The sequence below is a fragment of the Petaurus breviceps genome, unplaced genomic scaffold (genome assembly GCF_028583685.1).
Source record: "Petaurus breviceps papuanus isolate PSGF00001 unplaced genomic scaffold, PetGlider_PUasm1.0 90792, whole genome shotgun sequence".
NCBI classification, from domain to species: domain Eukaryota; kingdom Metazoa; phylum Chordata; class Mammalia; order Diprotodontia; family Petauridae; genus Petaurus; species Petaurus breviceps.
The window spans coordinates 9,299,653-9,324,649 of NW_027187347.1; the positions used below are offsets into that span (position 1 = coordinate 9,299,653).

General features: G+C 37.8%; 1 long non-coding RNA gene and 1 pseudogene across 15 annotated transcripts in view; one reads left to right on the plus strand and one right to left on the minus strand.

Annotated features, from left to right (window-relative positions):
• LOC138147403 (uncharacterized) overlaps positions 1–24,997 on the plus strand; it is a 185,472-nt gene that overhangs the window by 51,098 nt on the left and 109,377 nt on the right. For 12 of the 15 annotated variants that reach the window (XR_011164807.1, XR_011164797.1, XR_011164803.1 and 9 more), the window contains one exon: positions 13,118–13,169. This is a non-coding gene — a long non-coding RNA (uncharacterized lncRNA). Of the gene's footprint in view, positions 1–13,117; positions 13,170–15,623; positions 15,873–23,035; positions 23,148–24,997 lie in introns of those variants that run through there. The other 3 variants (XR_011164796.1, XR_011164795.1, XR_011164799.1) reach the window with 2 other exon arrangements.
• LOC138147413 (very-long-chain (3R)-3-hydroxyacyl-CoA dehydratase 3-like) lies at positions 3,674–6,351 on the minus strand (annotated as a pseudogene).

Consider the following 24,997-nt stretch of genomic DNA (forward strand, 5'->3'; position numbering starts at 1 on the left):
GCCCAAATTGGATGTGGGTAAGGTGATTCTGACATGGTCACAACCTCACAACTTCAGAGAGAAGTGAAATAATTTTAAATGAGCTGTAGTTAATGAAGTCCTTTGTTTTTTCCCTTTGCCTTTTGGCCATTGGGTCACCAGTATATAGCGAAGCCTTTTCCTCTTTTCACTCTTTGTCCTTGTCTTCTTTTAAGTGCTATTCTTTCCACTCGGCACAGACTGTTGCTGCTGCCTCAGCAGCCCCACCACCGCCTTCACCATCCCCACCTCTCATCAGAGAGTGGGGCCAAAATGTCGAAAGATACGTTGACTGCCTCTCACAAAGGTGCCCCTCGTATCTGAAAGAGGATAGATGTGATAGGGGGCACAATAATAACAGTGCACACTTGTTAACTACAAAAATAAAGCCCTGAGTAGGGGGTAGGGAGGGGAAAGGAGTTCCCAATAGATGTGGCAACAGCAGGAGCCACTCTGGGGGTGGAGTAGAGGGGGTCCCACTGCAGCAACCATCAATTATATGGGCTGGTTTTGTTTTGTTTTGTGAGGGCTGAACTGAAGCTCAGCTGATGAGGGAGGGGGGCGCTGAATAAGGGATTTTACCCAAACCAGTGATTCTGAATGGAGGTCCTGAGCTCAGTTGAGGGGGCTGAGGGAGTACGAGCTAGAAAAAGGAATCTTTGGGGCTATGAGAGGGAAGGGGGTTGGTTAGGGGGGCATTGCAACGATTGACAGAGGGGTAGGAGAAAGGAGGAGAATAGCACAATAATGGGAAAAAAGAGGCCAGGCTGTGGAGCTCTCATTTCTAACAATGATTCCCATGTGGTTCTCTTTATCTCAGCCATTCAGGAGTCAATAGAGGGAGCTTTTTTATTTTCAACTCAAAGTATACAACCAATTTCCCCCTCCCACCCTTGCCCCCGGCCTCCCCCCCCACACACACACACCCCTTAAAAATTGGAGGTAGAGAGTAAAAAATTTGAAACCTCTGGAGGGCTGTTGCCTTAGTGGAAATTTATTTTAAGTAAACGTAAAGTTTACTTAACTTTAACTCTGACTGACAGAATTGTACTCATGGATGAGAAGGGTCGTCCACTTCATAGTCACAAATCAGCACTCATTTTTCCTGCCTCCCCTCCCCAAAGCATATGAACACTTGTCTTGTAATCCCCCCTTCCTCTATCATGCCCCCCACCCCCACCTCCATTCTTCAGTGGATACCTCCTACGGTCATGAGAGGTTGCAGAGGGAAGGGGGCACTTGACTGGATTTAGAAAGACGTTAGTCACACTTGCTGCTTGCAACCTCTACTGTGGGTAAAGCAGAGGTCAACGATCTTGTTAAAGTTCACCAGGATGAAGTGGTTTTCAGCAAGAGCAAAATCACAGAATTGGAAAAAGCCAAACATTAAGCTCCTGGCTATCAGTTTGACACAGGGCAGCTAGGTGGCGCAGTGTATAAAGTGGTGGGCATAGAGTCAGTAAGACTCCTCTTCATGAGTTCAAATCTAGCCTCAGACACTTACTAGCTGTGTGACCTTGGATAAGTCCCTTAACCCGGTCTGCCTCAGGTTCCTCATCTGTCGAATGAGCTGGAGAAGGAAATGACAAACCACTCAATATGTCTGCCAAGAAAACCCCAAATGGGTCATGAGGAGCAGGATACGACTGAAACAATGACTGAACAAAAATTAGTTTGATATAGCGGAAGAGAACAAGAATGTATGAAGTGCCTACTTCACAGGCATATTGCCAGGCACTGTGTTAAGTGCTTTACAAATATTATTCCATTTGGGAAAACATAAAGTATGGGCCAAGGAAGGAAGGAAGATATTGCAGAAATAAACATTGTAATAGATGTCTTCTTTAACATCCTAATTCACAAATTAGATGATCCAATCATAGGCTCAGAGAGGGAAGGGACCTCAGAGGCCACCTAGCCCAAAGACTTTTTTCTACAGATGAGGAACCCAGGCCAATAGAAACCAAGGAACTTGGCTGAGATCACATAGCTAGGAAGTATCTGAGATAGAATCGGAACCCAATTCTTCCTGATTCCTCATCCATCAATCTTTCCCTTAGTCCATGATGCCTAATTTTCTAGATTCAGAATAAAAAGTGCCAGAGCCCCAGAACTGAAAAGCCTGATACAAAATACTTAGACTATTTTCTTTCACTGTTGATCTACAGCTATTGAAAACATTCTACTTTGATTAGGATATTCCTTCCTCAGTGGGATCACGGGTATCATTGGTCAAGAGAAAGTCATTGGGATAGGGAGGAGAGCAGAGAAGATCCTTAATGAATACTTGCATATTGATGATTTAATTAAACCAAATACAATGTGTTGAGGTAAAGAAGAAAACACTATGACCTTAAAGAAAGTTACTCAATAAATGAAGAGGGAAGGCAGGACTTGATGGCCTCTGAAGTTTTTACCAGTACTAGAGTTATGAACCTATGTAATCAATAATTCAATCAACAAGCCCTTATTAAGTAACCACTATGTACCAGGTACTATTCTAGCTGGGGTAGGATGAAAGGTGAATAAAAGGATTTTGAAACAAAAGGAAAAGATCTTTCCCCATTGCTGAGAAATGAGTATATGGAGTGACTAAACCACATTCTAATTAGTTGCATAATAATATTTATTGCAGAATAACAAAACCCTGATGTTTTGACATAGTACTATGAAGACTATGTCAGAGGGTCATGTGAAATCTTTTGTCCAGAAAGAATGAAACACCTAGGACTGAAAGGGCTCTACCAAGGTCACATAGTCCAATGGTTTGAATTAGGAATGCAGGCATTTCTGATGCCAATTTGAAATTTTGTCTGGTGCTACTCACGAGAAGTTTACTGTTGCACTCTCCATTGCTGTGATAGAGAGGCTGAATGAGTCAATGATTAAAGTGCTGACTAGAAAGAGTAATAGCCATCCCTCTTTCTGGAGCTGCTACTATTCATGACCTTAACTGAGATTTGTTACATTTAAATCTGTCCATTTAAATAATTAATCTCTAGGGAGAAATGAGCTTTGTAAATGCAAACTTTTATCAGAAATGGGAGGAAAGTAGTATTCTCCACTCTAATGCCAAGTTATTGATATAATTCTCTTTCCTTTCCTATAACATGGGCAAAGCACTGGCCAGAGGAAAACCCAGAGTGTTAAATTAATACACAGTGGCTGAGTCTAAACTGATCACAAAAGATTAACCTTGTGGTAACAACAAATAATCTCTGGTATTCATACTTTTTTTGCTCTCTGAGCCTCATCACTACAATTTTCAGTTTCCTGTAAGAGAGCGCCATCTTGCTTTTCCTTCCAAGTTATTGTTGAAAATGAGAAATGTCACCTAAGAAAACGATTCTGCTCTTAAATTCTCAGTAAATGTAGTTGGCTGGCTGCTGGAAACAGAGATTTGGGTAAATCCTCCTTCTATCACTAATTATTTAGTATATAAAGGAATTAAGGATTGTTCTTAGGATGGGAAAAGTTAGAAGGGAAGTTTAGTTGGTTAAACATGAGATTTACTGGTCATGCATATTCTATAGTGAACTGGTACAATAAGTAGAGGAATGTTACTGTGGAATCACTTAAGATTCAAATTAGCAAACTTTAGAAGAGCCTTTGTATTGTTTCAGTACATAAAGCCATTAAGAACCGGAGATTATGATTAATGTGGAAAGAAGTCATTTGCTGCTCGGTTTAGTTGGTTTTTCTCTTTCTGTGTCCATAGTGCTACCTTTATTGTTTTATAAAGGTGATAGAAATTTTAAAACAGTCCTAAAAATATTATTATAAGATAGATTTGAAGAAAGAATGAAAATTTGACATTGATTGTCAATGGATATGGCAACCTAAAGCTGAATCTTCTTATTGCAATAAATAGTGGAATTGATTGGATGAGTGAGACAGTTTCTGCCAAATATCCCAGAGAATAGAAAGGAAGCCAGAAAGAATATCAGATCCATGTGAGTAATTTCCATTCTAGGTCCATGAAGTCAAGGATATAGAATGGATACCTGAATCTCTCAATTGTGCACCACAGATAAAATATAAAGAAAACCACAGCTTTGCTTTCCATTTCTTCCAAGTTGCCAATGATGAAAAATAAAATGGCATTTCTGTCAAAGAACTGGATCAAAGTAGGAATCAGTGGCAATTGAATGACTTTAAGTAAGGCATTGATGATCTCAACAACTGCCAGCATCTGACAGAAATACATCATGTCATTCATGGTATGGAATGTGTCATAGAATCTTTTCCTAAGATAAACAGCTGCGCTGTCATATTGGCAAAGATCCAGGAGAATGCTTAGAACTGAATCAGATTATACATAAACAAGTATCCTCTCTTCAGGTTGGCAAAAGAGTCATTTGGAACTCTGAACTCTGTCCTGATTTTGTTTATCTGTTCTTCTTCCTTGGCTTTGAGTTCTATTTCTGCATCAGACTCATCCATCCAACAATCAAAATCAGAGCCAAAAAAAGGGAGCATTTTTCTTGTTTGGTAGTCTCTCCTTACAATGATTCTCTTATGTACTTTGATGCTCACCTGCCTTTGGCTCAGGTTATAAGTCAGCTGAGATTTCATAAACTCTAGGGATTCCAGGTAAAATTCATATATGTTGTCTTCTTTGGCACCTGTAATGCCATGCACAAGCAGCTTTCCAGAAGAATGCTACTGTAAACAGCTTTTAAGGTTCTGATTACACGGCATAATGAACACTCTATTCCATAACAAATCAAAGCAAAACATTCACAGAAAATCAAGGTACAGCATTCACAATATTACAATTTATCACAGAAAGTCACAATATAGTATTCACAACAGCTCATCATTAAAATGGCCACATAGTTTTCACCAAAGTTGTCACAATATTTAGAACAAAGAACAATCATCTCAAAGTACAATAGTCAAAGTCTTCCACTCATGGGTCACACTTGATTAACTCAATTAGTGACTTATTCAGCAATCAGTTACTAAGTATCATACACAAACCCTCCATCCCTAGGTCACTAGTAAACTACAATTTCATCATTACTCAGTACCCAGGGAGAGGTCTTTTCATCTTGACTTTGGGCTGGTTCTCAGATTTCATGGATCCCCTTCCATGGTCCCAGATTCTACCTGGATTCACCAGACTGTCACCTGGGTTCAATGGCAGACAGCTCTCCGTTTCTTATCTAGCTCTCTAGTTAGGTCCTGCTCCACAATGAAGTTCACAGGGTCAAGTCCATCTCAAATCCTTCACAAGTTCTGCTTCCAGGAATTCAAGGCTCAACCAAACCACAAACAGACAAAGTCTCAGCATCCCAGTCATGCTTCCTCAGTCTTCTGCTTCCTCAATTTTCTCCTGGGCTCCTGTTCAGAAGAAGCTCCACCACCACAATTTCTCAGGAAATTCTGGCTCAGTTCTCGATTCTCTCTTCTGTAGCTGCTCTGCCACCAGATGCTGGTCCCAAGAAATTCTGACTGCCTCTCTGGGGATTTTCTTATATAAACAGCATTAGCTACTTCCTGTTTCAGCCAAACCCTTCCTGCTATGTCAGCAACAGGAGACAGAAGTTCATACCTTCTGTTTCCTCAACAGAGGCTTGATCAGTTACTGAGTGCTAAGTACCTGCTACCTTTGCCAACACAAAGGGATTTTCAAATTCAAATTATATTACCATTACAGCACCATGGCACACCATTTTACAATGTCTTCTTTGATAATTTCTTTGATATTTCCAAAGATATATGATTTCATTGTTCTGGGTTCTTTCTCCTCTCCATCAACAAAAATCACAACACCTTCAGACCTCAGTAGAGATTCTTCATGAGTTCATGGGACCAAAGAAAAAAAAATATCACCTGGTGGTCATCCTTTTGGAGATGAAACTCTAGGAATGTAATTTAGGCTAACCCTCGGGTATGAGACATATGCCCATGGACAGGCTACTTTCCTAGTTTGGCAGGACCTAGGAGAGATCATGGTGTGTTGAAACAGCCTTGAAAAACTCAGGGTCAAGAGCCAAGATGGCAGAGAACAGGGCAGAACCTGGTTGAATTCTCCCAACATTCCCCTCCAAATAACTTTAAAATAATGTCTCCACTCAAATTTTGGAGCAGGAGAACCAGGTCAGAGAAAGACATTTTTCCAGCCCAATGCAACTCAGAAGTTCTGCAAGAGAAGTCTATAACACCAGGGTGGGTGCATGCTTACAATATGACAGGAACACCATCAGCAGACCTTGGCGGCAGCTGTGACAGCAGTAGCAGCAGCTTTGGGAGTTCTTATCTCAGAGATGGTAAGGAGGTCAGACTACTAGTCAGAAAAAGAATAAAGTGCTTTGCTAGCACTGGGTACAGCTAACAACTCTGTCACCTATAAGCCTTTCTAGGCTATTGTTCCAGGACAGAGAGAAGCAGTTCTGATAGGTCACAAGGAAGCAGAGGCCTTGGTCACAGTTCCAAGACCAAGAAAAGTACTTGTACTCGTGGCTACAGGGGAGCAGGAGCCCTTCCGGGGTAAAGATCAGAGCACAGACAAGGAGAGCAGTGACCACTACTTTCCCAGGATAATACCACCTTGAAAGGTCTGAATTCAGAAGAAGACAACAATGTGAAAAATAGCTACAAGAAAAGCCTCAAAGAAAAATGCTAATTAGACCCAAGGCCATCAAGAATCCCTTGAAGAGTTAAAGAAGAGAAAATAGTAGAAGAGGCAAAATTGGGAAAAGAAATGAGAGTGAAAAATTTTTTTTAAAAGAATTAATAACTTGGTAAAAGAGGCACCAAAAAATACTGAAGAATACATCCCCTTTAAAAAGGGAGCTGGCCTAATGATAAAAGAGGCACAAAATTTCACCAAAGAAAAGAACTCTTAAAAGTAGAATAGTCAAATAGAAAAGGAGATATAAAAGCTCAGTGAAGTAAATAATTCCTTGAAAATTAGAATTCGGTAAGTGGAAGCTAATGACTCAATGAGACTTCAAGAAACAATCAAACAAAGTCAAAAGAATGAAAAAAAAGAAAAATGTGAAAGAAAAAATAATTGAAAAAACAACTGACTTGGAAAACAGATCAAGGAGAGATCATTTAATATTTATTGGATTACCTGAAAGCCACAATTTTTAAAAAAGAGTTTAGACATCATATTTCAAGAAATTATCAGGGAAAACTGTCCCAATATCCTAGATCCAAAAGCTAAAAAAGAAATTTAAAAAATACACTGATCACCTCCTGAAAGGGATCCCCAAATGAAAACTCTCAGGAATATGATAGCCAAATTCTAGAGTTCCCAGGTCAAGGAGAAAATATAGTAAGCAGCCAGAAAGAAACAATTCAAATATTGTGGAATCACAGTCAGGATCACACAAGATTTAGCAGCTTCCAAATTAAAGGAGAAGAGGGCTTGGAATATGATAATCTGGAAGTGAAACAGCTAGGATTACAACCAAGAATAATCTACCCAGCAAAACTGAGTGTAATTCTTCAGAAGAAAAATGGATATGTAATAAAAATAAAGTATTTCAAATATTCCTGATGAAAAGACCAGAGCTGGATAGAAAATTTGACATTCAAACAGAAGACTCAAGAGAAACATAAAAAGGTAAACATGAAAGGGTAATCATAAGAGACTCAGAGGAGTTAAACTGTTTACATTCCCATATGGGAAGATGAAACATGTAATTCCTCAGATGTTTATCATTATTAGGGCAGTTAGAGGGAGTCTGCATTAGAGAGAGGACATAGGTATGAGTTGATTATGTTGGGATGATCTCCAAAAAAAAAAAGAATGTAGGTGTGAGAAAGATGGATTCACTGGGAGAAGAAGGAAAGGAGAGGTAGAATGGGACAAATTGCCTCATGTAAAGGAGGTACACAAGGAAGAACTTTTATATGGAAGGGGAAAATGGAGGAGGGTGCCTAGCAGGTAACACTTGAACCTCACTGTCATTGGAATTGGTTTAAAGAGGGAAGAATGTGTGTGTGTGTGTGTGTGTGTGTGCTCATTTGGGTATGGAAATCTATCTTAATAGGGAAATAGGAGTGGAAGGAAATAAGAAATGTGAGGTGGGGACATTTAAGGAGGAGGGTGGATTGGGGAAGGCAGTGGTCAAGGCAGACTTTTAAAGAGGGACAAGATGAAAAGAGAGAGAGGAGGAAAAACAGAGGAAATGATATAGATGGAACTGCACAGTTAGTTATCATAACTGTGAATGCAAATGGTATGAGTTAATAATTAACCCATAGAACAGAAGCAGATACTGGAAAGTATTGGAAACCAGAATCCAACAATACATTTTGTGCAAGAGAGACATATGGAACAGAAAGATACCAACAGTTGAAATGAAGGACTGGAGCAGAGTTTATTATGCTTCAACTGAAGTAAAGAGAGCAGGGTTGACAACCATGATCTCAGACAAAGCAAAAGTAAAAATAGACCTAAATGAAAGAGTTAATCAGGGAAACTACATTTTGCTAACAGGTACCATACACAATGAAGTACTGTGACAAAGTTTTATAGACAGTTTCTCTAATAAAGACCTCATTTCTCAAATCTGTAGGGAACTAAGTCAGATTTATTAAGAATAAGAGCTATTCCCCAATAAATAAGTGGTGAAAGGATATCACACTTCTCAAAAGAATTGCTAAGTATTCACAACCTAATGAATGAAAGAATGATCTAAATCAGTAATAATAAGAGAAATGTAAATTACAATAACTTAGAACTTTCACCTCACATCATAAAAATAGGCAAAAAATGACCAAAAAACAGGGTTGTAGAATAATAGACACACTAATAAATTGCTGGTAGAACTGTGAAATGGTAACATTTTGGAAAGCAATTTAGAATGGAACAAATAAAGTAACTAAAGTGTGTATACCCTTTGAACCAGGATCTGGAATCTTAATGGCCTTATGCCCCAAGGAAGTCATAGAAAGAAGGTGCCCATATATTCCAGCTAGGTGGCAGCTAGGTGGCACAGTGGATAGAGTACCAGGCCTAAAGTCAGGAAGACTCATCTTCTTGAGTTCAAATCTGGTCTCAGATACTTGCTAGTTGGGTGACCCTGAGCAAGTCATTTAATCCTGTTTGCCTCAGTCTCCCCATCTGTAAAATGAGATGAAGAAAGAAATGGCAAACCACTACTGTATCTTTGCTGGAAAAAAACAAACAAACAAGTAAACAAACAAAACCCATATAGGACATGAATGAAACAACTGAACAACAACAAATGATCAAGTGTGGAAAACTTGGCTACTCTGATCAATACAGTGATTGAAAGTCTTGAATCCAAAGTCTTCTGAAGGATGCATGATAAAAAAAAAATGCTATCCACCTCCAAAAAGAGAACTGATGAACTCTCAGTGGAAATGGAAGTATAATTTTCTCGCTTTCTTAATTTTTTTTTTTGCAATATGACTAATGTGGAAATATTTTACATGATTTTACACATATAATGGATGGCATATTGTTTGCCTTCTCAGTGTATGAGGAAAGGGTGGGAGGAAGAGAATCTGGAACTCAAAATTTAAAAATAAAAGAATATTATCAGTAAATAAATAAAATAGTGATGAACAAATGACAACAACAACAAAACTAAGTCATCTTTATCTTGTGATGAGGGATCAGAGCAGGAATTTAAGCAGAGGCTTGTGCCTACTACCTCATGCAAACTCCATGCCAGAAGCCAGTCAATATAGGTGATTCCCAATTTAGGAAAAAGCTCTAGAAAAGACTATTACTTGAAATAGATTGTCCTTTAGGGACAATATTGTAAATGATACTTACAATGTACCTGAAGTATATAATACTCAAAGTTGGATAGAATCATGGATTCCCAGAGCTGGAAGGCATCTTGGAGGTTATGTAGTCCAACTATTAATTTCTACTCTACCCAGCCACTGTTTATTACTTTGTTTATATAGGAAGATATAGTCTACATTTCTGCTCCTCCAAATTCAAGAAATACATTTACACTGACACTAACAGAGGGAGCAGAGATTCTTTCTGAATAACAGGCATCCCTTAGACTACTGACCTTGCTTCTAGCCCAGACCCCACAGCCATCATGGAGGGGAACAATCCTTGTGGAGATGTGATTTGGCCCCTGCTTCCCCATCTCCTCGGTAGCCACAGTTACTCAAGACCCAGAAAAGAAAGTCTGCCACCAAAGTTCTTGGCTCTGTCAAATGGTTTGACATAAGCCATAGATGTGGCTTGATCAGGAGAAATTATATTAATGAAGATGCATTAACACTGATTTGCCTTTATACTCTGAGGACCATGGGACCTTTCCATCTGACTTGCAGATGACGCCTATTATATGTACAATTTCACCCACTAAGGTGTAAGTTCCTTGAAAAGACAGATTGTCTTTCTTTTCTGTTAGTAGCTTCAGCCCTTAGCATATCGCTTCACATATTGTAAGCGCTTAATAATTGTTATTCATTCATTCATGCTTCTAATTACCTCCAGAATAAAGTATAAAGTTTTCTTTTTGACATTGAAAGCTTTTAATAACTTGATCCATTCCCATCTTCCCAATCCTACACTTTGCTCCCCTCTATTCCATTCACTCTACAATCTAGGTACAAGGGTCTCTCCTACATACCCAACGCTCTAGCTACAATTTCTTTGCCATGGTTGTCCTCATGCTGAGTATGAGCTCTCCCTCTTCATATGCCTCTTAATGTCTCTGGATTCCTTCAAGACTCAGCTTAGATACTATTTCATACGTTAGGTCTTTCTGGGTTTGCCTAGCTTCTAGTGCCTTTCCCTCTGACATCATCTTCCATCAAGTCTTCATATACATCTTGTCTACTGAGTTATTTACATGTTGTCTTCTCTTGTGACCTCTTTGAGGATCAGGACTATTTTTGTGTTTTTGCCTTTCTTTGTACTCCCAGCACTTAGGGCAGATGCCTGGCTTTCAGTAAATCCTTAATAAATGTTTATTGGAAATTGAAGGGATGCCCATCAATTGTGGAGAGGCTAAACAAGCTGTGGTATATGATTGTGATGGAATATTATTGTGCTATAAGAAATGACAAGCAGGATGATTTCAGAAAAACCTGGACTGACGCAAAGTGAAGTGAGAACGAGAACATTGTACACAGTAATAGCAACATTGTACAATTATCAACTGTGAATGACTTGGCTATTCCCAGCAATACAATAATCCAGGACAATCCCAAGGGACTAATGATGAAGTATACTATCCGTCTCCAAAGAAAGAACTGATATTTTTTTATACAGACTGAAGCATGCTATTTTCCACTTTCTTTCTTTTTTCTTTGAGTCTTCTTGCACAAAATGACTAATATGGAAATGTTTTACATGATATCATATGTAAAGCCTATATCTAACTTCTTACTGTCTGAATAGGGGGTGGGTAGGGAGGAGGGAAGGAGGGAAGAACTTGGAACTCAAAACTTAAAAAAAAAGTTTAAAAAACTTTCAACATAACTGGGGAAATACACACACATAAATAAATAAATGAGTGAATAAGTTAAGTAAATAAATAAATAAATGCTTATTGACTGTCTACTCATCTCAAACCAGATATGGGAGAGCCATCCAGTCTTTCAGTTAAAAAAAGAGGTTAGGGAATAGATATATCTATGTACTAGTAGCTTAATTCTCTCTGTTTGCATAAGGTAGAGTACATCTCTAGGTCAAATTCTCCTATGCATTCTGAATTGGAAAATTAAGAGCAGTTGAAAAACCTGGGTGTAGAATAGAAGGATAATGGTCTGAAGTTAACTCTGTGTGCACTGCTCACCTGCTTCCATTTTTACTAGATGCTTGCCCTTTGGGAGTACTGTCTGAATACAGATTGAAGCACACTATTTTTTTTTTACTGTGTGTATGTGTTTTCTTTCACAACATGACTAATATGGAAATATGTTTTTCATGACTGTATAACCTATATCCAATTGCCTTCTCAATGACGGGGAGGGGAGGGAAAGAGGGAGAGAATTTTGTACCTAATTTAAAAAAAAACAAATGTTAAAATTGCTTTTATGTGTAATTGGGAAAAATAAAACATTTATAAAATGCAAAAAACAGGAACTCTGCTATTATCATTCCTATTTCACCATTGAGGAAACTGGGGCAGATAATGACTTCCCCAGGGTAACAGCAAGTAAGTGATTGAACCTGGATTTGAACTTAGGTTTTCCTGCACTCTACCCACTGTACCTCCTAGCTACAAATTGTATGTTGTGACTACACATGTATAACCTATGTCAAATTACTTGCCTTCTCAATGGGGGCGGGAGGTGTGCAGGGGGAGGAAGGGAAAGAATTTGGAACTCAAAGTTTTAAAAATGAATGTTAAAAATTGTTTTTGCATGTTAATTGGGGAAAATAAAATACTAAGTAAAAGTTTAAAAAAGAAAATTACATGTTGAATTTATTATATACTTTCAAAGAAAATTAGACTGTATACATAACAGATATTCACAGCTTTTTATAGTTATCTTTTTCTGTTTTACGATATGTTGTAGATAAGTTCATTTGATTTGGTGTTTTCTGAGTTCAGAACTTTAAAATAGAAAAAAAAAAGTCTCCTCTATGTGTATCCTATTTTCTAGTTGTATTGCCTCTCTTCCATCAGAGGAAGAGATATTCTTACTTTCAAGGCCAGTCCCTTTACTTGCTGACCTCAGTCCCATTTCCTTCTGCCTCCTCCAAGACCTTACTTCCTCTGCCATGCCCTCCCCAACCTCTCTAGCATCTTCAATCTGTCTCACTCTGCTATCTCCTTCCCTGACTACAACATGCACCCGGTGTATCTTATTTTAGAGAATAAAATTTAAAAAAAAAAACCAAATCCACTTCATTTGGCCCTACTTGTCCCCAACAGCTACTCCCCTATTTCTCTCCTTACTTTCCCTACCATATCATTACAATGAATAATCTGCCAAGGATAGCCTCTATTTTCTTACCATTGACAAGAGTCAGTTAACTGGTGCCTGAACAAAAATTTCCTTCTATATCATCTCTAAAGAGTGGCTTTCCAGGTTTGTCTGAAGATTTTTAGTGAAGGGGAACATAGGATCATAGATCTATGGAAGGTATCTCAGAAGCTATGTAATCCCACCTCTCTCATTTTTACAGATGAGGAAACTGAGGCCCAGAGAGGTTAAGTGAACTTCCTGAAGTTACACAGGTAGGTCAAATTCTAATTTTTTTTAGTTTTTCTTTGTTTTCTTTTTTAAGTTTAATTTAATTAATTTTTTTTTATTTTAGAATCTGTGCTCATTTCATTGAATCATGCTGCTTCTCAGGAAATCTGTTTTGTCCTAAGACATCCTGGCCTAATTTGGGATAGCTCTAGTGATTAGGAAGTTTTTCTTTACATGTAGCCTCATTCTGATAAGCCAGATATAAGAACATCCATATAGTTCCCAGAAGTTCTTTAGACCCCTCCCTCCTAGCAGTCTTACAAGTTAGAGAAACAAATCTAATTGCGTTTTAAATAATAAGATTTAGATCACAAATTTAGAGATGAACTTCGAGGCTATTAAGTGTCCCCCCCATCACCCCCATTTTACAGATGAAGAAACTGAGATACAGGGAAATTAAGTGACTTGCCCAAGACAACATAGCTAATAAATGTCTTAGGCATGACTCAAACCCAGGCCTTCCTGACTCTAAGTACAGAACTCTATATTATGCTTCCTAGGCCTTTTGACTTTTATCTTCTGTGAAGTCGCAGAACTGCAGACCCCTGATACTGTGAGACATTGTGGTCTTCCAGGAGTTTTCTTGGTCAAAAGGTGAAGTGGGTACTGCATTTTCATGTCTATGAAACTTTCTTGAGTCCTGAGAGCTTATTCTGGAATCCTGAGGTCTCTAGAGAATGCCCAGGGAATGATGTGCTCTACTGAACTGAATTTTCCTAGGACTAACCAGAAAACCTTTGTTTTTCAACCCAACTATTACTAGAGATGTTTCTAAAATTGATATTTCAATCTGTTTTCCTAAATCACTAAGAATATATGGGAGGATGCTTTTAATCTTCAATTTTAAGGACCTGAGCATTGCCTAGTCCTATAGAAAAAGATTTTGAAAATGGTACTGTCCCTATAGTGTCTCCAGTATCAACTCTCAAAGTCACTTTTTGAACTAAATCACTACTAGAAACTTTTTTTCCCCTTTCTTATCATTTGGTCTTTTTCCTCAGAGTGGAATATCTCCTCCAGATGCTTAAAAATATTATAATATCTGCCAGCCCTGGAGTCAGGAAGACCTGAGTTCAAATCTGACCACAGGCACTTAACACTAGCCGTGTGACCTTGGGCAAGTCACGTGACCCCAATTGCCCTGCCTTCCCCCCTCCAAAAAGCAAACAAAATTATAACATCAAGGTTCTGGCTAGTTGGGTTCCAGTTAATAGATAATTTGTTTTAATTATATAGAAACTATGCAGACAGTTCTAAACTTCCCCATTTCCCTTGAATACAAATGGCTGCACCACACTGACTGCCCCTAGCACCTCACCTTCCTGCCATATTGCTACTTGGATTCCATGTGATCATAAGATTGATAGATGGAGGTGGGAGGAAAGTACTCTGAGATCATCTATTCCAAACTTCTTATTTTGCAAATGAGGAAACTCAGGTGGAGGGGGTTTAGAAACCCCCTCCTGGAAATTCAGTTGTTTTTTTCAGTTGTGTCCAACTCTTCATTACCCCACTTGGGGTTTTCCTGGCAAAACCCCACAATCCAAAGCTTTGTACTTTCATCCCTGGCCATAGCATAGTGTCTGGCATAGAAGAGGCACTTATTAAATATCTGTTGATTGATTGCTTAAGGTTGTATATGTTTTAAATGGCAGAGTCCTCTGGGCTTTATGATACAGTAGAAGGAGTGACCATTAAGGATTTGTTTGCAGAGTACTTATGTGCAGCTAAGCTGAGAAGAAAAAAGGTGAAAGATCTGATTGTTTCCTAAAGTCAGACTCAGGACTCAATTATTCCACACTATCTCTATTTGCTCCTCTTCCACTTTTCCTCCTTCCCTGCTACTTAATATAATATTTTCTTTTTTTATTTTTTTTAGTTGCATGCCCATTGATCTACTCTTTCTCTATTTTATTGATGTAGGCTTTTAGAGATATAAAATTTCCCCTAAGTACTGCCTGGGCTATACTGCTTCAATTTTGGTATACTGTCTCACTGCCATCATTCTTGTTAGTGAAATTATTGATTGTTCCAGTGATTTGTTCTTTGATTGACTCATTCTTTAGAATTAGATTATTTAGTGTCCAATTAATTTTTGATCATTTTTCCCCAGTCCTTTATTGAATATAATTTTTATTGCATTATGATTTGTCTTTGATTTTCAGGATTTCCAGTTTGGTATTTAACTGGGGATTTTTAATTTGTCCTTTTTCTAGCTTTATTTGCATGCCCAATTCATTGATCTAGTAGACCATTTTCTTCATAAGTTAAGGCATTCCTAGTTTCACATAACCAATTTATAAACAAAGTTTTGGAATGTAAACTGATTTATATATTGGGGACAATATGTGTCACTGGAGATTGTCATAGGGAGACAGATCAAGTATTTAAAGAGAATTTGGTTTGTCTCAATAAAAGTATTTTTATTGGTTTTCTAGGAAGCAGAGTGGAACACAGTGGAAAAGTGGAGAGGTTCTGGGGTCAGAGGACTTGGGTTCGAACCCGTCTCATGCTAACCACCTTGGCCTCAGTTTACTCATCTCTAAAATAAAGGGAGTTGGACTAACTGCCTTTTGAATTACCTTTCAGTTCTATATATATATGATCTTATTTTCCACTCTTGAGAGGCAGTATGAAATATAGTTCTAATGAGATAGTCATAATTCTATGACAAATTAAACATGATCATAACTCACTAAATTGTTTGAATTTTGTGGAGGGGGGGGGGCGGGCAAGGACAGGGTAGAGAGGAAGGCAGAATATTCCTGCCAAAGAAGACAGTATAGTTAAGAAAAGGGAATATTTTGCTGTTTTACTCTCTTCAACCCCTTGTAATTTGGCTTCCACCCTGCTCTGCCCCGCTCTACTAAAGTGGGTCCCTCAAGGGTCACAGGTGACCTCCTGATCACCAGATCTTTACTTAGTTGTAATATTTGAGACCACTGACCTCTACTTTTTCCTTAAGACTCTCTCTTCCCTTTGACTCCCAGAATGTTATTACTTGGTCTCCTATCAGTCTGTCAACTCCTTTCTCTCATGTTAGCTCCCTTTTTCCCCTCACCTCTAAATATAATATCCCTTCAAGGTTCAGGCCTCATCCCTTTGTTCTACTCTCTCACTTTTCCAAAGTTTCAGCCATTAACTCCACACAGTAGCCTCCCTAATCTCTATCTTCATCCCTTTCCTCTCTCTTGAGCTCAAGTCTCATATCTCTAATTACCAGCTGAACTAAAATCACATCATACTAAATGAGTCTGAACTTTACCTTCTTTCCCCCCTCCCCTGCAAAAAGAACCCTCCCTACTTCCCTATTTATACTACTACCACTATTTTTCAGGAGTCATGGGATGCAAACTTCAGGGTCATCTTTGATTTCTCCCTGTCTTTTATGTTTGTATCCAATCAGTAACAGTACACAGTCAAAATTTAGTAAGTATCTATGATATACAGGGTATTCCAGAAGTCTTAGTGCAGTTTTAAACTTTTAAAGCTTAAAACTTTTTCTATGCGTGTGTCTGTATGTGTACATATATGTATGTATGTATAGATGCATGCGTGTGTTGTATCTCTCTCAATATAGATACAGATATTTATCTATATACATATGTCTATATATAATAATAATCTGCATTATTAATATTTTCTCCATCATTTTCTTAAGTCTAGACAATCAATAAGACAACTCTACCATTCCATCTACCTGGAATTTTATTTATATCTATACCTGTATCTGTATCTATAGCTACATTTATATTGCTATCTATACCTATATCTATATTGATACCTATATCCATACCTCTAGCTATATAGAGAGAGAAATATCTCTAGGGAGATATAGCGATAGATATGGATATAGTTAGATATAGATATATAGATTGTCTTATTGTTTTGTTGATTGTCTAGACCAAAGAAAATTATGGGAAAATGTTGATAATGCAAATTAAACTTAAAAGCATGTAATGGGTACATGACATACAGGATCAAGTCTCATTTTGACTGAGGTAATACCCATTCAGTGATTAAGAGTAAGCAAGAAATGAAGCAGAGAATGACCTAGTCAGAAAAAAAAAATCAATCTGGGAGGGGAAGACCCTCAGGATTTCTGGCCAAAGCAAAAACAATTACTATTTCACTCTGAGCCAATTGGGACCCAAACAATGACCAAGTGGGGCTTGGTCTGGGACCTATCGTTGGTAAATCAATGAGAACCAGAGTGATTTGGTTTTAAGGCCTGATTCTTAAGAAAAAAAATCTAGCCTGTCACCCCCCCCCAAGATATCTTAAGAGGTTTCCTAAAGGCAGACTCAGGGTTTAGTTATTCTATACTGTCTCTATTTGCTCCTCTCCTGAGAGATGATTTTTAAATTTTCAGTGTCTCAAAAATCAGAAAATACTACAAACCAGGTCTTGATTTTTTTTGTTTTGTTCATTGTCTAGACTTTAAAAAGTAATAAAGTATTAATAATACAGATTAAAGGGCTATGTTGCATATTCATTTTTTTTCTTCTAAGAGCCAGTTGTTAAACATTTACCAGCTGGATATAACTGAATTGGAATAAGGAGTCACACAATCCAGAGCACAAGGTAAAAATCAGAAGGTGCCAATGCTCTTATTTCATGTGTCCAAACAATCTCAGCTTGGTAGCTACTTTCCCTACCAGCTGAAATAACTAGAAAGACACTCCAAAATACTGTCACTTCATAATGGAATTTGATCCAACAGCCTGAAGAAATCCAACAATGACATCAACCTTTGTGGGCTTATTATCAGAACATCTGTAAGTTTTTTTCTCTACCAACATCTGCCAAAGAAAGGATTATATAAATAAAAAGGGAATTATATATATTAAAAAGGGAACAAGGGGCAGTCAGGTAGCACAGAGAGTAAGAGCACCGGCTTCAGTGTCGGGAGGACCTGGGGATCGAATCCGGGCTCAGACACTTAGCATCCACCCGGAAACACCTGGCCCTGTAACCTTGAGCAAGTTACTTAACCCCAATTGCTTAAAAAAAAAAGGAACAAGTAAATACTAGTGAATTCCTTATTTCTTTCACCCAAATTAAGGACATTTCAGTCACTATAAAAACCTCACTCCATTTCTTTTCTTTTTTCAAAAGTCTAGAAAGGAACAAATTTTGGTAGATTTCCCTCACAAGGGAGTACAGAATTTGTACTCAGACTGAGTTCAAATGGTTGTTGCATGATTTTATAGAGTTCATTGTATTCTTCTAAATTCAAAACAAAATTCAGCTACAGATTGGGTGTCAAATTGAGGCTCTATAAAAAGGCTACATTTTGCACTTTAGTTACAAAAATAAATAAACAAGGGAGAGCCTGAGCTCAATTGTGGATTTTCTCAGAGACTTTTTTTGCTGTTGTTCAATTTTATTTTTTATCCTGAACATAAAAAAACACCAAATAAAATGGCTATGTCCCATATACAAAGTAGGACAGAAGGAGAGGATTGCCCATGAAATTTTAAGTTTCTATCATAAACCACTTTCTGTTCATTTTAAGTATATAATGTCAACTTCCAGAGTTTGGTCAAAGGAAGACAAACAGGATTAGATTGTATCCATATTTTATTTCTCTCAAAATGGGTGGTATGCATGGATGGAAGCCCAGTCTTGAACTGGACTCGTTTGGATACACAATTTATATGTCCTTTCAACAGGAGCCGATGTCACCCCATCAGCATTTCACCTTAGGACAGAGGAAATACCTCTTTTATTAGACCAACCCCCACCCCCACCCCCCAATTTGGGCTATCTAGACAAAAGAATCTGTCTCAACCCAAGCTAGAGTAGAACACAATCTACCTTAGATTAAAATACTTGTGAGTTTGACTAGGGGCATGAGGAAAGTCAATGCAATCTCATTATCAGTAATGTCCTGAAGAAAAAATGAACTTAAAGTGAGAAAGAAGGGGGCTAGGGGAAGCTCTGTATCTTCAAGATGTTGATTATTAATAGCCACTTTCCACAATAATAGATTAAATATTAATTTTTCACAATAATAAATACAACATATAACTTTTAAAGCTGTCTCGTATGCCTGTGATTCTTTCTGGAATTCCTTCTGTTTTCTTCTGTGTGTTTTATCCTTTTTTATAAACTAAATTTTATTTATATCTTCTGTTTTTAAAGTACTTGCATTTCCTCGTTTCTCCTTCTCCCTTTCTCTTCCAGAAAGCCATTCCATATAACAAAGAATTTATTCCTCTGTGTATTTGAAAAATAATGCTTCAGTAATCCTCTTTTCTTTATTTCGGAGAGCTTTTCTATATAGTTTTACTCTGAATGATCTGGGGAAAGTCACCTAGGTGATCATAGATTAGAACTAGAAAAGAAGAAATTGATTCCATCCAGTCTCGAGGACCCCTAACCCTATACCTCATCATTTTATGATGACCCTCTTCAGGAATCACCTAGTTTAACCCTTTCATTTTATAGATAAAGAAATTTGAAGCCTGGAGACTGTTAAATGACTTGTCATACAGGTAATCAAACAACAATGATTATTTCTTAAACAACTACTATGAGCATTACTGTGAGAAAACCAAAAGTTAAACAATAGATGCTCTCAGTGAATTTACATTGCATCAAAAGGCACTAGTAGCATGGGAATGGGGGTAAGGTAGGACTATCAGGTAACAGTTCATGAAGAAGGTGTCACTTAAACTGAACCTTGAAGGAAACTAAACGTTCTAAAATGAAGGGGAAAATTCCAAACTTGGGCAATAGACATTGCTAAAGCACCAATAGATAAGCATGTGTGTAAGGCATGTATATATATAAGGCTTGCAGAGAAAGAGGGAGAAAGACAGAGACAGAGAGGCAGAGAGAGGTAGAGACAGAGAGAGACAGAGAGAAAGATGAAAAACCATAGAGACTGAGTTTTGGGGTAATTAATAATCATTTTATTAGTCTAGCTGATAATCAAGAAACTGATGGTCAGTGGTTTCTCCTGGTAACCAAAGACTCCTAATGGAGATACTGGATGCCTTAGATATTTTTAGAAAAAGGAATGCCCCTGACAGGAGAAATCAACCCTGATTGGTGAACAGTTGATGAGGGGGTAGACATATTAATGAGAAGGGAGGCTAAAAGTCTTCAGCTTCTCCTGATAAGAACATGACTTGATCATGAGACTCAGCTCCCTCCAACAATTCAGGCAAAGGAATTCATCTCTACTAGACCATTCTGGTTGGTTTTCTCTCTCTATGAGCTGCATTATCCTAAACTCCAAAGAAAAGGTGTAAAGGTTTGGGTTTAATGCTTTAGGGCTGGAATTCACCTAGATTAGATTCTGTTTACACTCTAAAAAGTAAGGACTCCTAGTTGGGTGGGGTCAATTCAATTTGGTGCATGTACCCTGAGAATTAGGGCAATCTCATCAATCTGTTCTTCTGAGACTCACTGAATGACCTACGGGGGCTCATCCCTGAATGAAGAAAGAGAAAGAAAAAAACCTTCCTCCTAATTTAATAATTGGTTATTAATATAATAGAAAAATAGTTTTTCTCTGTCTCCCTCTATGTGGGTATATGTATATATATATGTATAGATAGATAGGTATGGTTATTTGTTAATATATAATAATATATTGTTATATATAATTATTTGTTAGTATATAATACTTTATTTTTTCCCTAATTACATGTTAGAACAATTTTTTAACATTTGTGGGGGGTTTTAAGGTTTTGACTTCAAAATTATTTCCCTCTCCTGCCTCCCACCTCCCTGAGACTATAAGCAATCAGATATAGATTATACAAGTGCAATCATGTAAAACATTTCCATATTAGTCATTCTGTACAAGAAAACTCAAAGAAAATATTGAAAGAAAGTGAAAAATAACATGTTTCAGTCAGTATTCAAACAATATCAGTTCTTTCTCTGGAGGCAGATGGTGTGATTCATTATTAGTCCTTGGGGATTGTCTTGGATCATTGTAAATACAGATAAGATAGATAGACAGACAGACAGACACACAGACAGACAGACAGACAGACAGACAGACAGACAGACAGACAGATAGATAGATAGATAGATAGATAGATAGATAGATAAAATATTATTATATATTATATTATATACATGTAATCATTATAATGATGCTTTTCAGGAGATAGAAGGAGGTAGGAAACCCCAAATAGCAACCATGAGGAGGAAAGGACCCCATGCATTTCTGATTGGGTTTAGGCTCTGGGAACCCCCTTGAATCTTTCTACTTGATAAGCCACTTGCCTGAGGCCATAAACCTTTCATTATTGCGAAGCTCAGATCTCTGTAACTCTTAACCTAGCCTAGCCCTCCATTGTCTGTCATCTCCAGGTACCCTTCAGCTATTTCCCACACTTAATCCTGTTCCTAGAGTCTGACTTCAGTCCCATAAAGATCCTTCTTAGACTCCTCCTCAAGACCCTCCCCAAACTCCTCCTCTAGACCACCCCTAGAACCCTCCCCCAGTCTTTCTGTACATAAGATCCATCTTGCCTCCATGAAGGAGCTGAGATTAATCTAGCTCAGACTCACTCTGTGTCAGATTGCTCTGGGCCCACTTGTGTTGACAAGCATCACAAATACTCAGGCTCCTTAAGAGTCTACCCACTATGGCAAATCTTCAATAAACTCTGTTTTACTTTAACTGAGAGAAGGCTTGAGTTGAATTCATTCGGCAGGACCCGGCATGTTGGTATTTTGGGGTCTCAAGCACCCCTGAAACCCCAAACCGCAACATTTCCACTGGCATCCCCCATGCCTAGAATTCCTTCCCTCCTCATGTGCTTCCCTGCCTTTCTTCAAGTCTCAAACAAAATCTCAGGAAGAGAAGGGCCGTCTTTAACAAACATTTCCTATGTCCCCTTCATTCTAGTACCTTCCCTCTGTTGATTATCTCCACCTTATCCCTTCTACATCTTATTTGTACCTTGTTGCTTTCGTGTTCTCTCCTCCATTAGAACGTGAACTCCTCCAGAATAGGGACTCTTTTGCCTTTGTATTCCCAGCCCTCAGCAGTGTCTGGCATATAGCAGGCACTTAATAAATGCTTGTTGACTTGTATTCCAGTTAGTAATATAAGCTCCTGAAGAGCAGAGATTGTTGTCTGTCTGTCTCTGTATCCCCAGCTCTAAGCGTAGTGCCTGGTACATAAGAGGCATTCAGGAGTGCTTGCCAAGTGACTGAACTCTTCTTGCTGCTACTAGCTGACATGTCCAGATGGCAATTCCAGGGGGGCCACTCAACTATAAGGGACTGGTAAGGCAGAAATGCTGAAAGTGATTTTTTTCAAAGAGAGTACAGTTAATGATTCACAGTCAGTCATATGGTATTAGCAGGAGAATATTGGTTTGAGAAAGATATATTTTTTGCTTCAAGGAGCAGCAGCTCTCAGTCATTGCAATTGCTAGGTCATTTCCCCAAAGCAATTCAGCAAACTCTTTTCTAGGTCCAGATCACTATCCATCTACAGTGTTAGTCCAAGACAGATGATGGACCAGGTCAATTGGATCTCTATCCAAGTAGCTAGATAGAGATCAATATATAGATATGTACACACATATCTAGATTTACACACACACACACACATATATACACATATACAGATTTATACATATATATCAATATAGATATATTGATATAAATAGCTTGGACAATAGGAATTCTTCATCGCCTTGGTTTTTTATTTGAGGTTGATTAATCCAAACACTTCAATAATTATGGATATCATTGAGGGGGCTTTATAGTTCTTGGGGATTTGATACATTTTTACCCAGAGATAGGAATATTCAGAGGACTCTTCAGGTGGACCTCACTTTATTCCACTTTGCTTTATTGTGGTTCACAGATGTTCTATCTTTTACACATCGAAGGTTTGTGGCAACCCTGTGTCCAACAAATCTACTGGTGCCATGTTTCCAAGAGCGTGTGCTCACACTGTGTCTCTGCATCACATTCTGGTAATTCTCACAATACTTCAAACTTTTTCATTATTATTATATATTATGGTGATCTGTGATCAGTGATCTTTGATGTTACTATTGCAATTGTTTTGGGGCACCATAAACTACACCCATATAAAATGGTAAATGGAATCGATAAAGGTCGTGTGAGTTCTGACTGCTCCACCTACCAATGTTTACATCTCTGTCTTCCTCTGCTCAGCCTCTCTATTCCCTGAAACATGATGAAATTAGGTCAATTAATAACCCTACAATGACCTCTAAGTGTTCAAGTAAAATGAAGACTCAATCAAAGCAACAAACTTTTTATTTCAAGAAATTGCCACAAATGCCCCAACCTTCAGCAACTACCACCTGGATCAATGAGCAGCCATCAACATCAAGGCAATAACTGCAAAAAGATTACAACTTGCTGAAGGCTCAGATGATGGTTACCATTTTTTAGCAATAAAGTACTTTTATTTTTTTTTTTTGCTTTTTGGAGGGCAATTGGGGTTAAGTGACTTGCCCAAGGTCACATGGCTAGTTTTTGTGTTAAGTGTCTGAGGTCGCATTTGAACTCAGGACCTCCTGACTCCAGGGCCAGTGCTCTATTCACTGCGCCACCTAGCAGCCCCAGCAATAAAATATTTTTTAAGTATAATATGTACTTTTAAAAGATTGAATATTATTGCACACCTAGGAGAATACAGAATAGCATAATAACTTTTATGTGTGTTGGGAAACCAAAAAATTTGCAACTCACTTTATTGCAATATTCACTTTATTGTGGTGGTATTAAACGGAACCCAAAATATCTCTGAGGTCTTCTTATCTAGTAAATACCTCTTCCATCTGAACTCTATGCTAGACATCCTCCATGACAGTGCCAAACTCTTTGGCAAACCCAACACCTCCATGTTTTATGCCTCACTTGATATTGATAATCACAGAATCAGTATACCAATTTATCTCTTTTGTATATCTATTAAAGATTCCTATATGGTGTTAACATTTTATGAGAGAAACTTCATTGGAAGAAAGTCTTTATAGCTGCATTTAGCTTTTACAAATCAAATGTGTTTTTTCTTCTTCTAATATCAATCAGCAAACAATAACTAAATGGGATCTTGTTTCTAATACTTTTTAGATTTTTTTCAATTAATTGTGTAACTATGAAGACATAGTCTTCTTTAGAAAGTCATTTGCAAACACCTGACTGTTCCTTACCAGATTTTCCTCAGGGATCCCCTTGGTTCACATATGTATCATGCTCACAAAATGTTTACAGAGAGGGAAGAACAGAAATAGAAACCAGCAGTTATCGGTGTCTTCCTGATCACCTTTTTAAAGGACTTCTGTGATTTTCCCCTAATTGTTCTTTAGATTGCCTTAAGAACAGATAATATATGTATATATGTGTGTATGTGTGTATAATACATATATAATATGTATGTTATGTATAGTGTATTATGCATTTATTATATAGTGTATTGTGTATAATGTAATGTGTATATTATATATGTATATAATACCTTGAAAGTAAGTCCCTTAATGTCTTCAGTATTGTGCCATTTTCAGCACGTCTGTCTTTTATGGATATTTATGGATATATTATGGTCTGGGCCAGCAGCAACTCCTGACTTGGCTTATATAGTGCTATTTTTAGCTCCTCATTTAGCTTATCCAGGCCTGAAATGTTTGAATCCAAATGTGGCAACTCTACTGTCACTAATGAAGAAGAGGATTTATTGTAGAAGTGCTGACTGTGTTCCATATGTTTGTGGTACTCTTTCCAGTTTCATCTTCAAATGTTCTTGGAATAATAATAGCTCACATTTATCCACTATATATCATGTCACTTGACC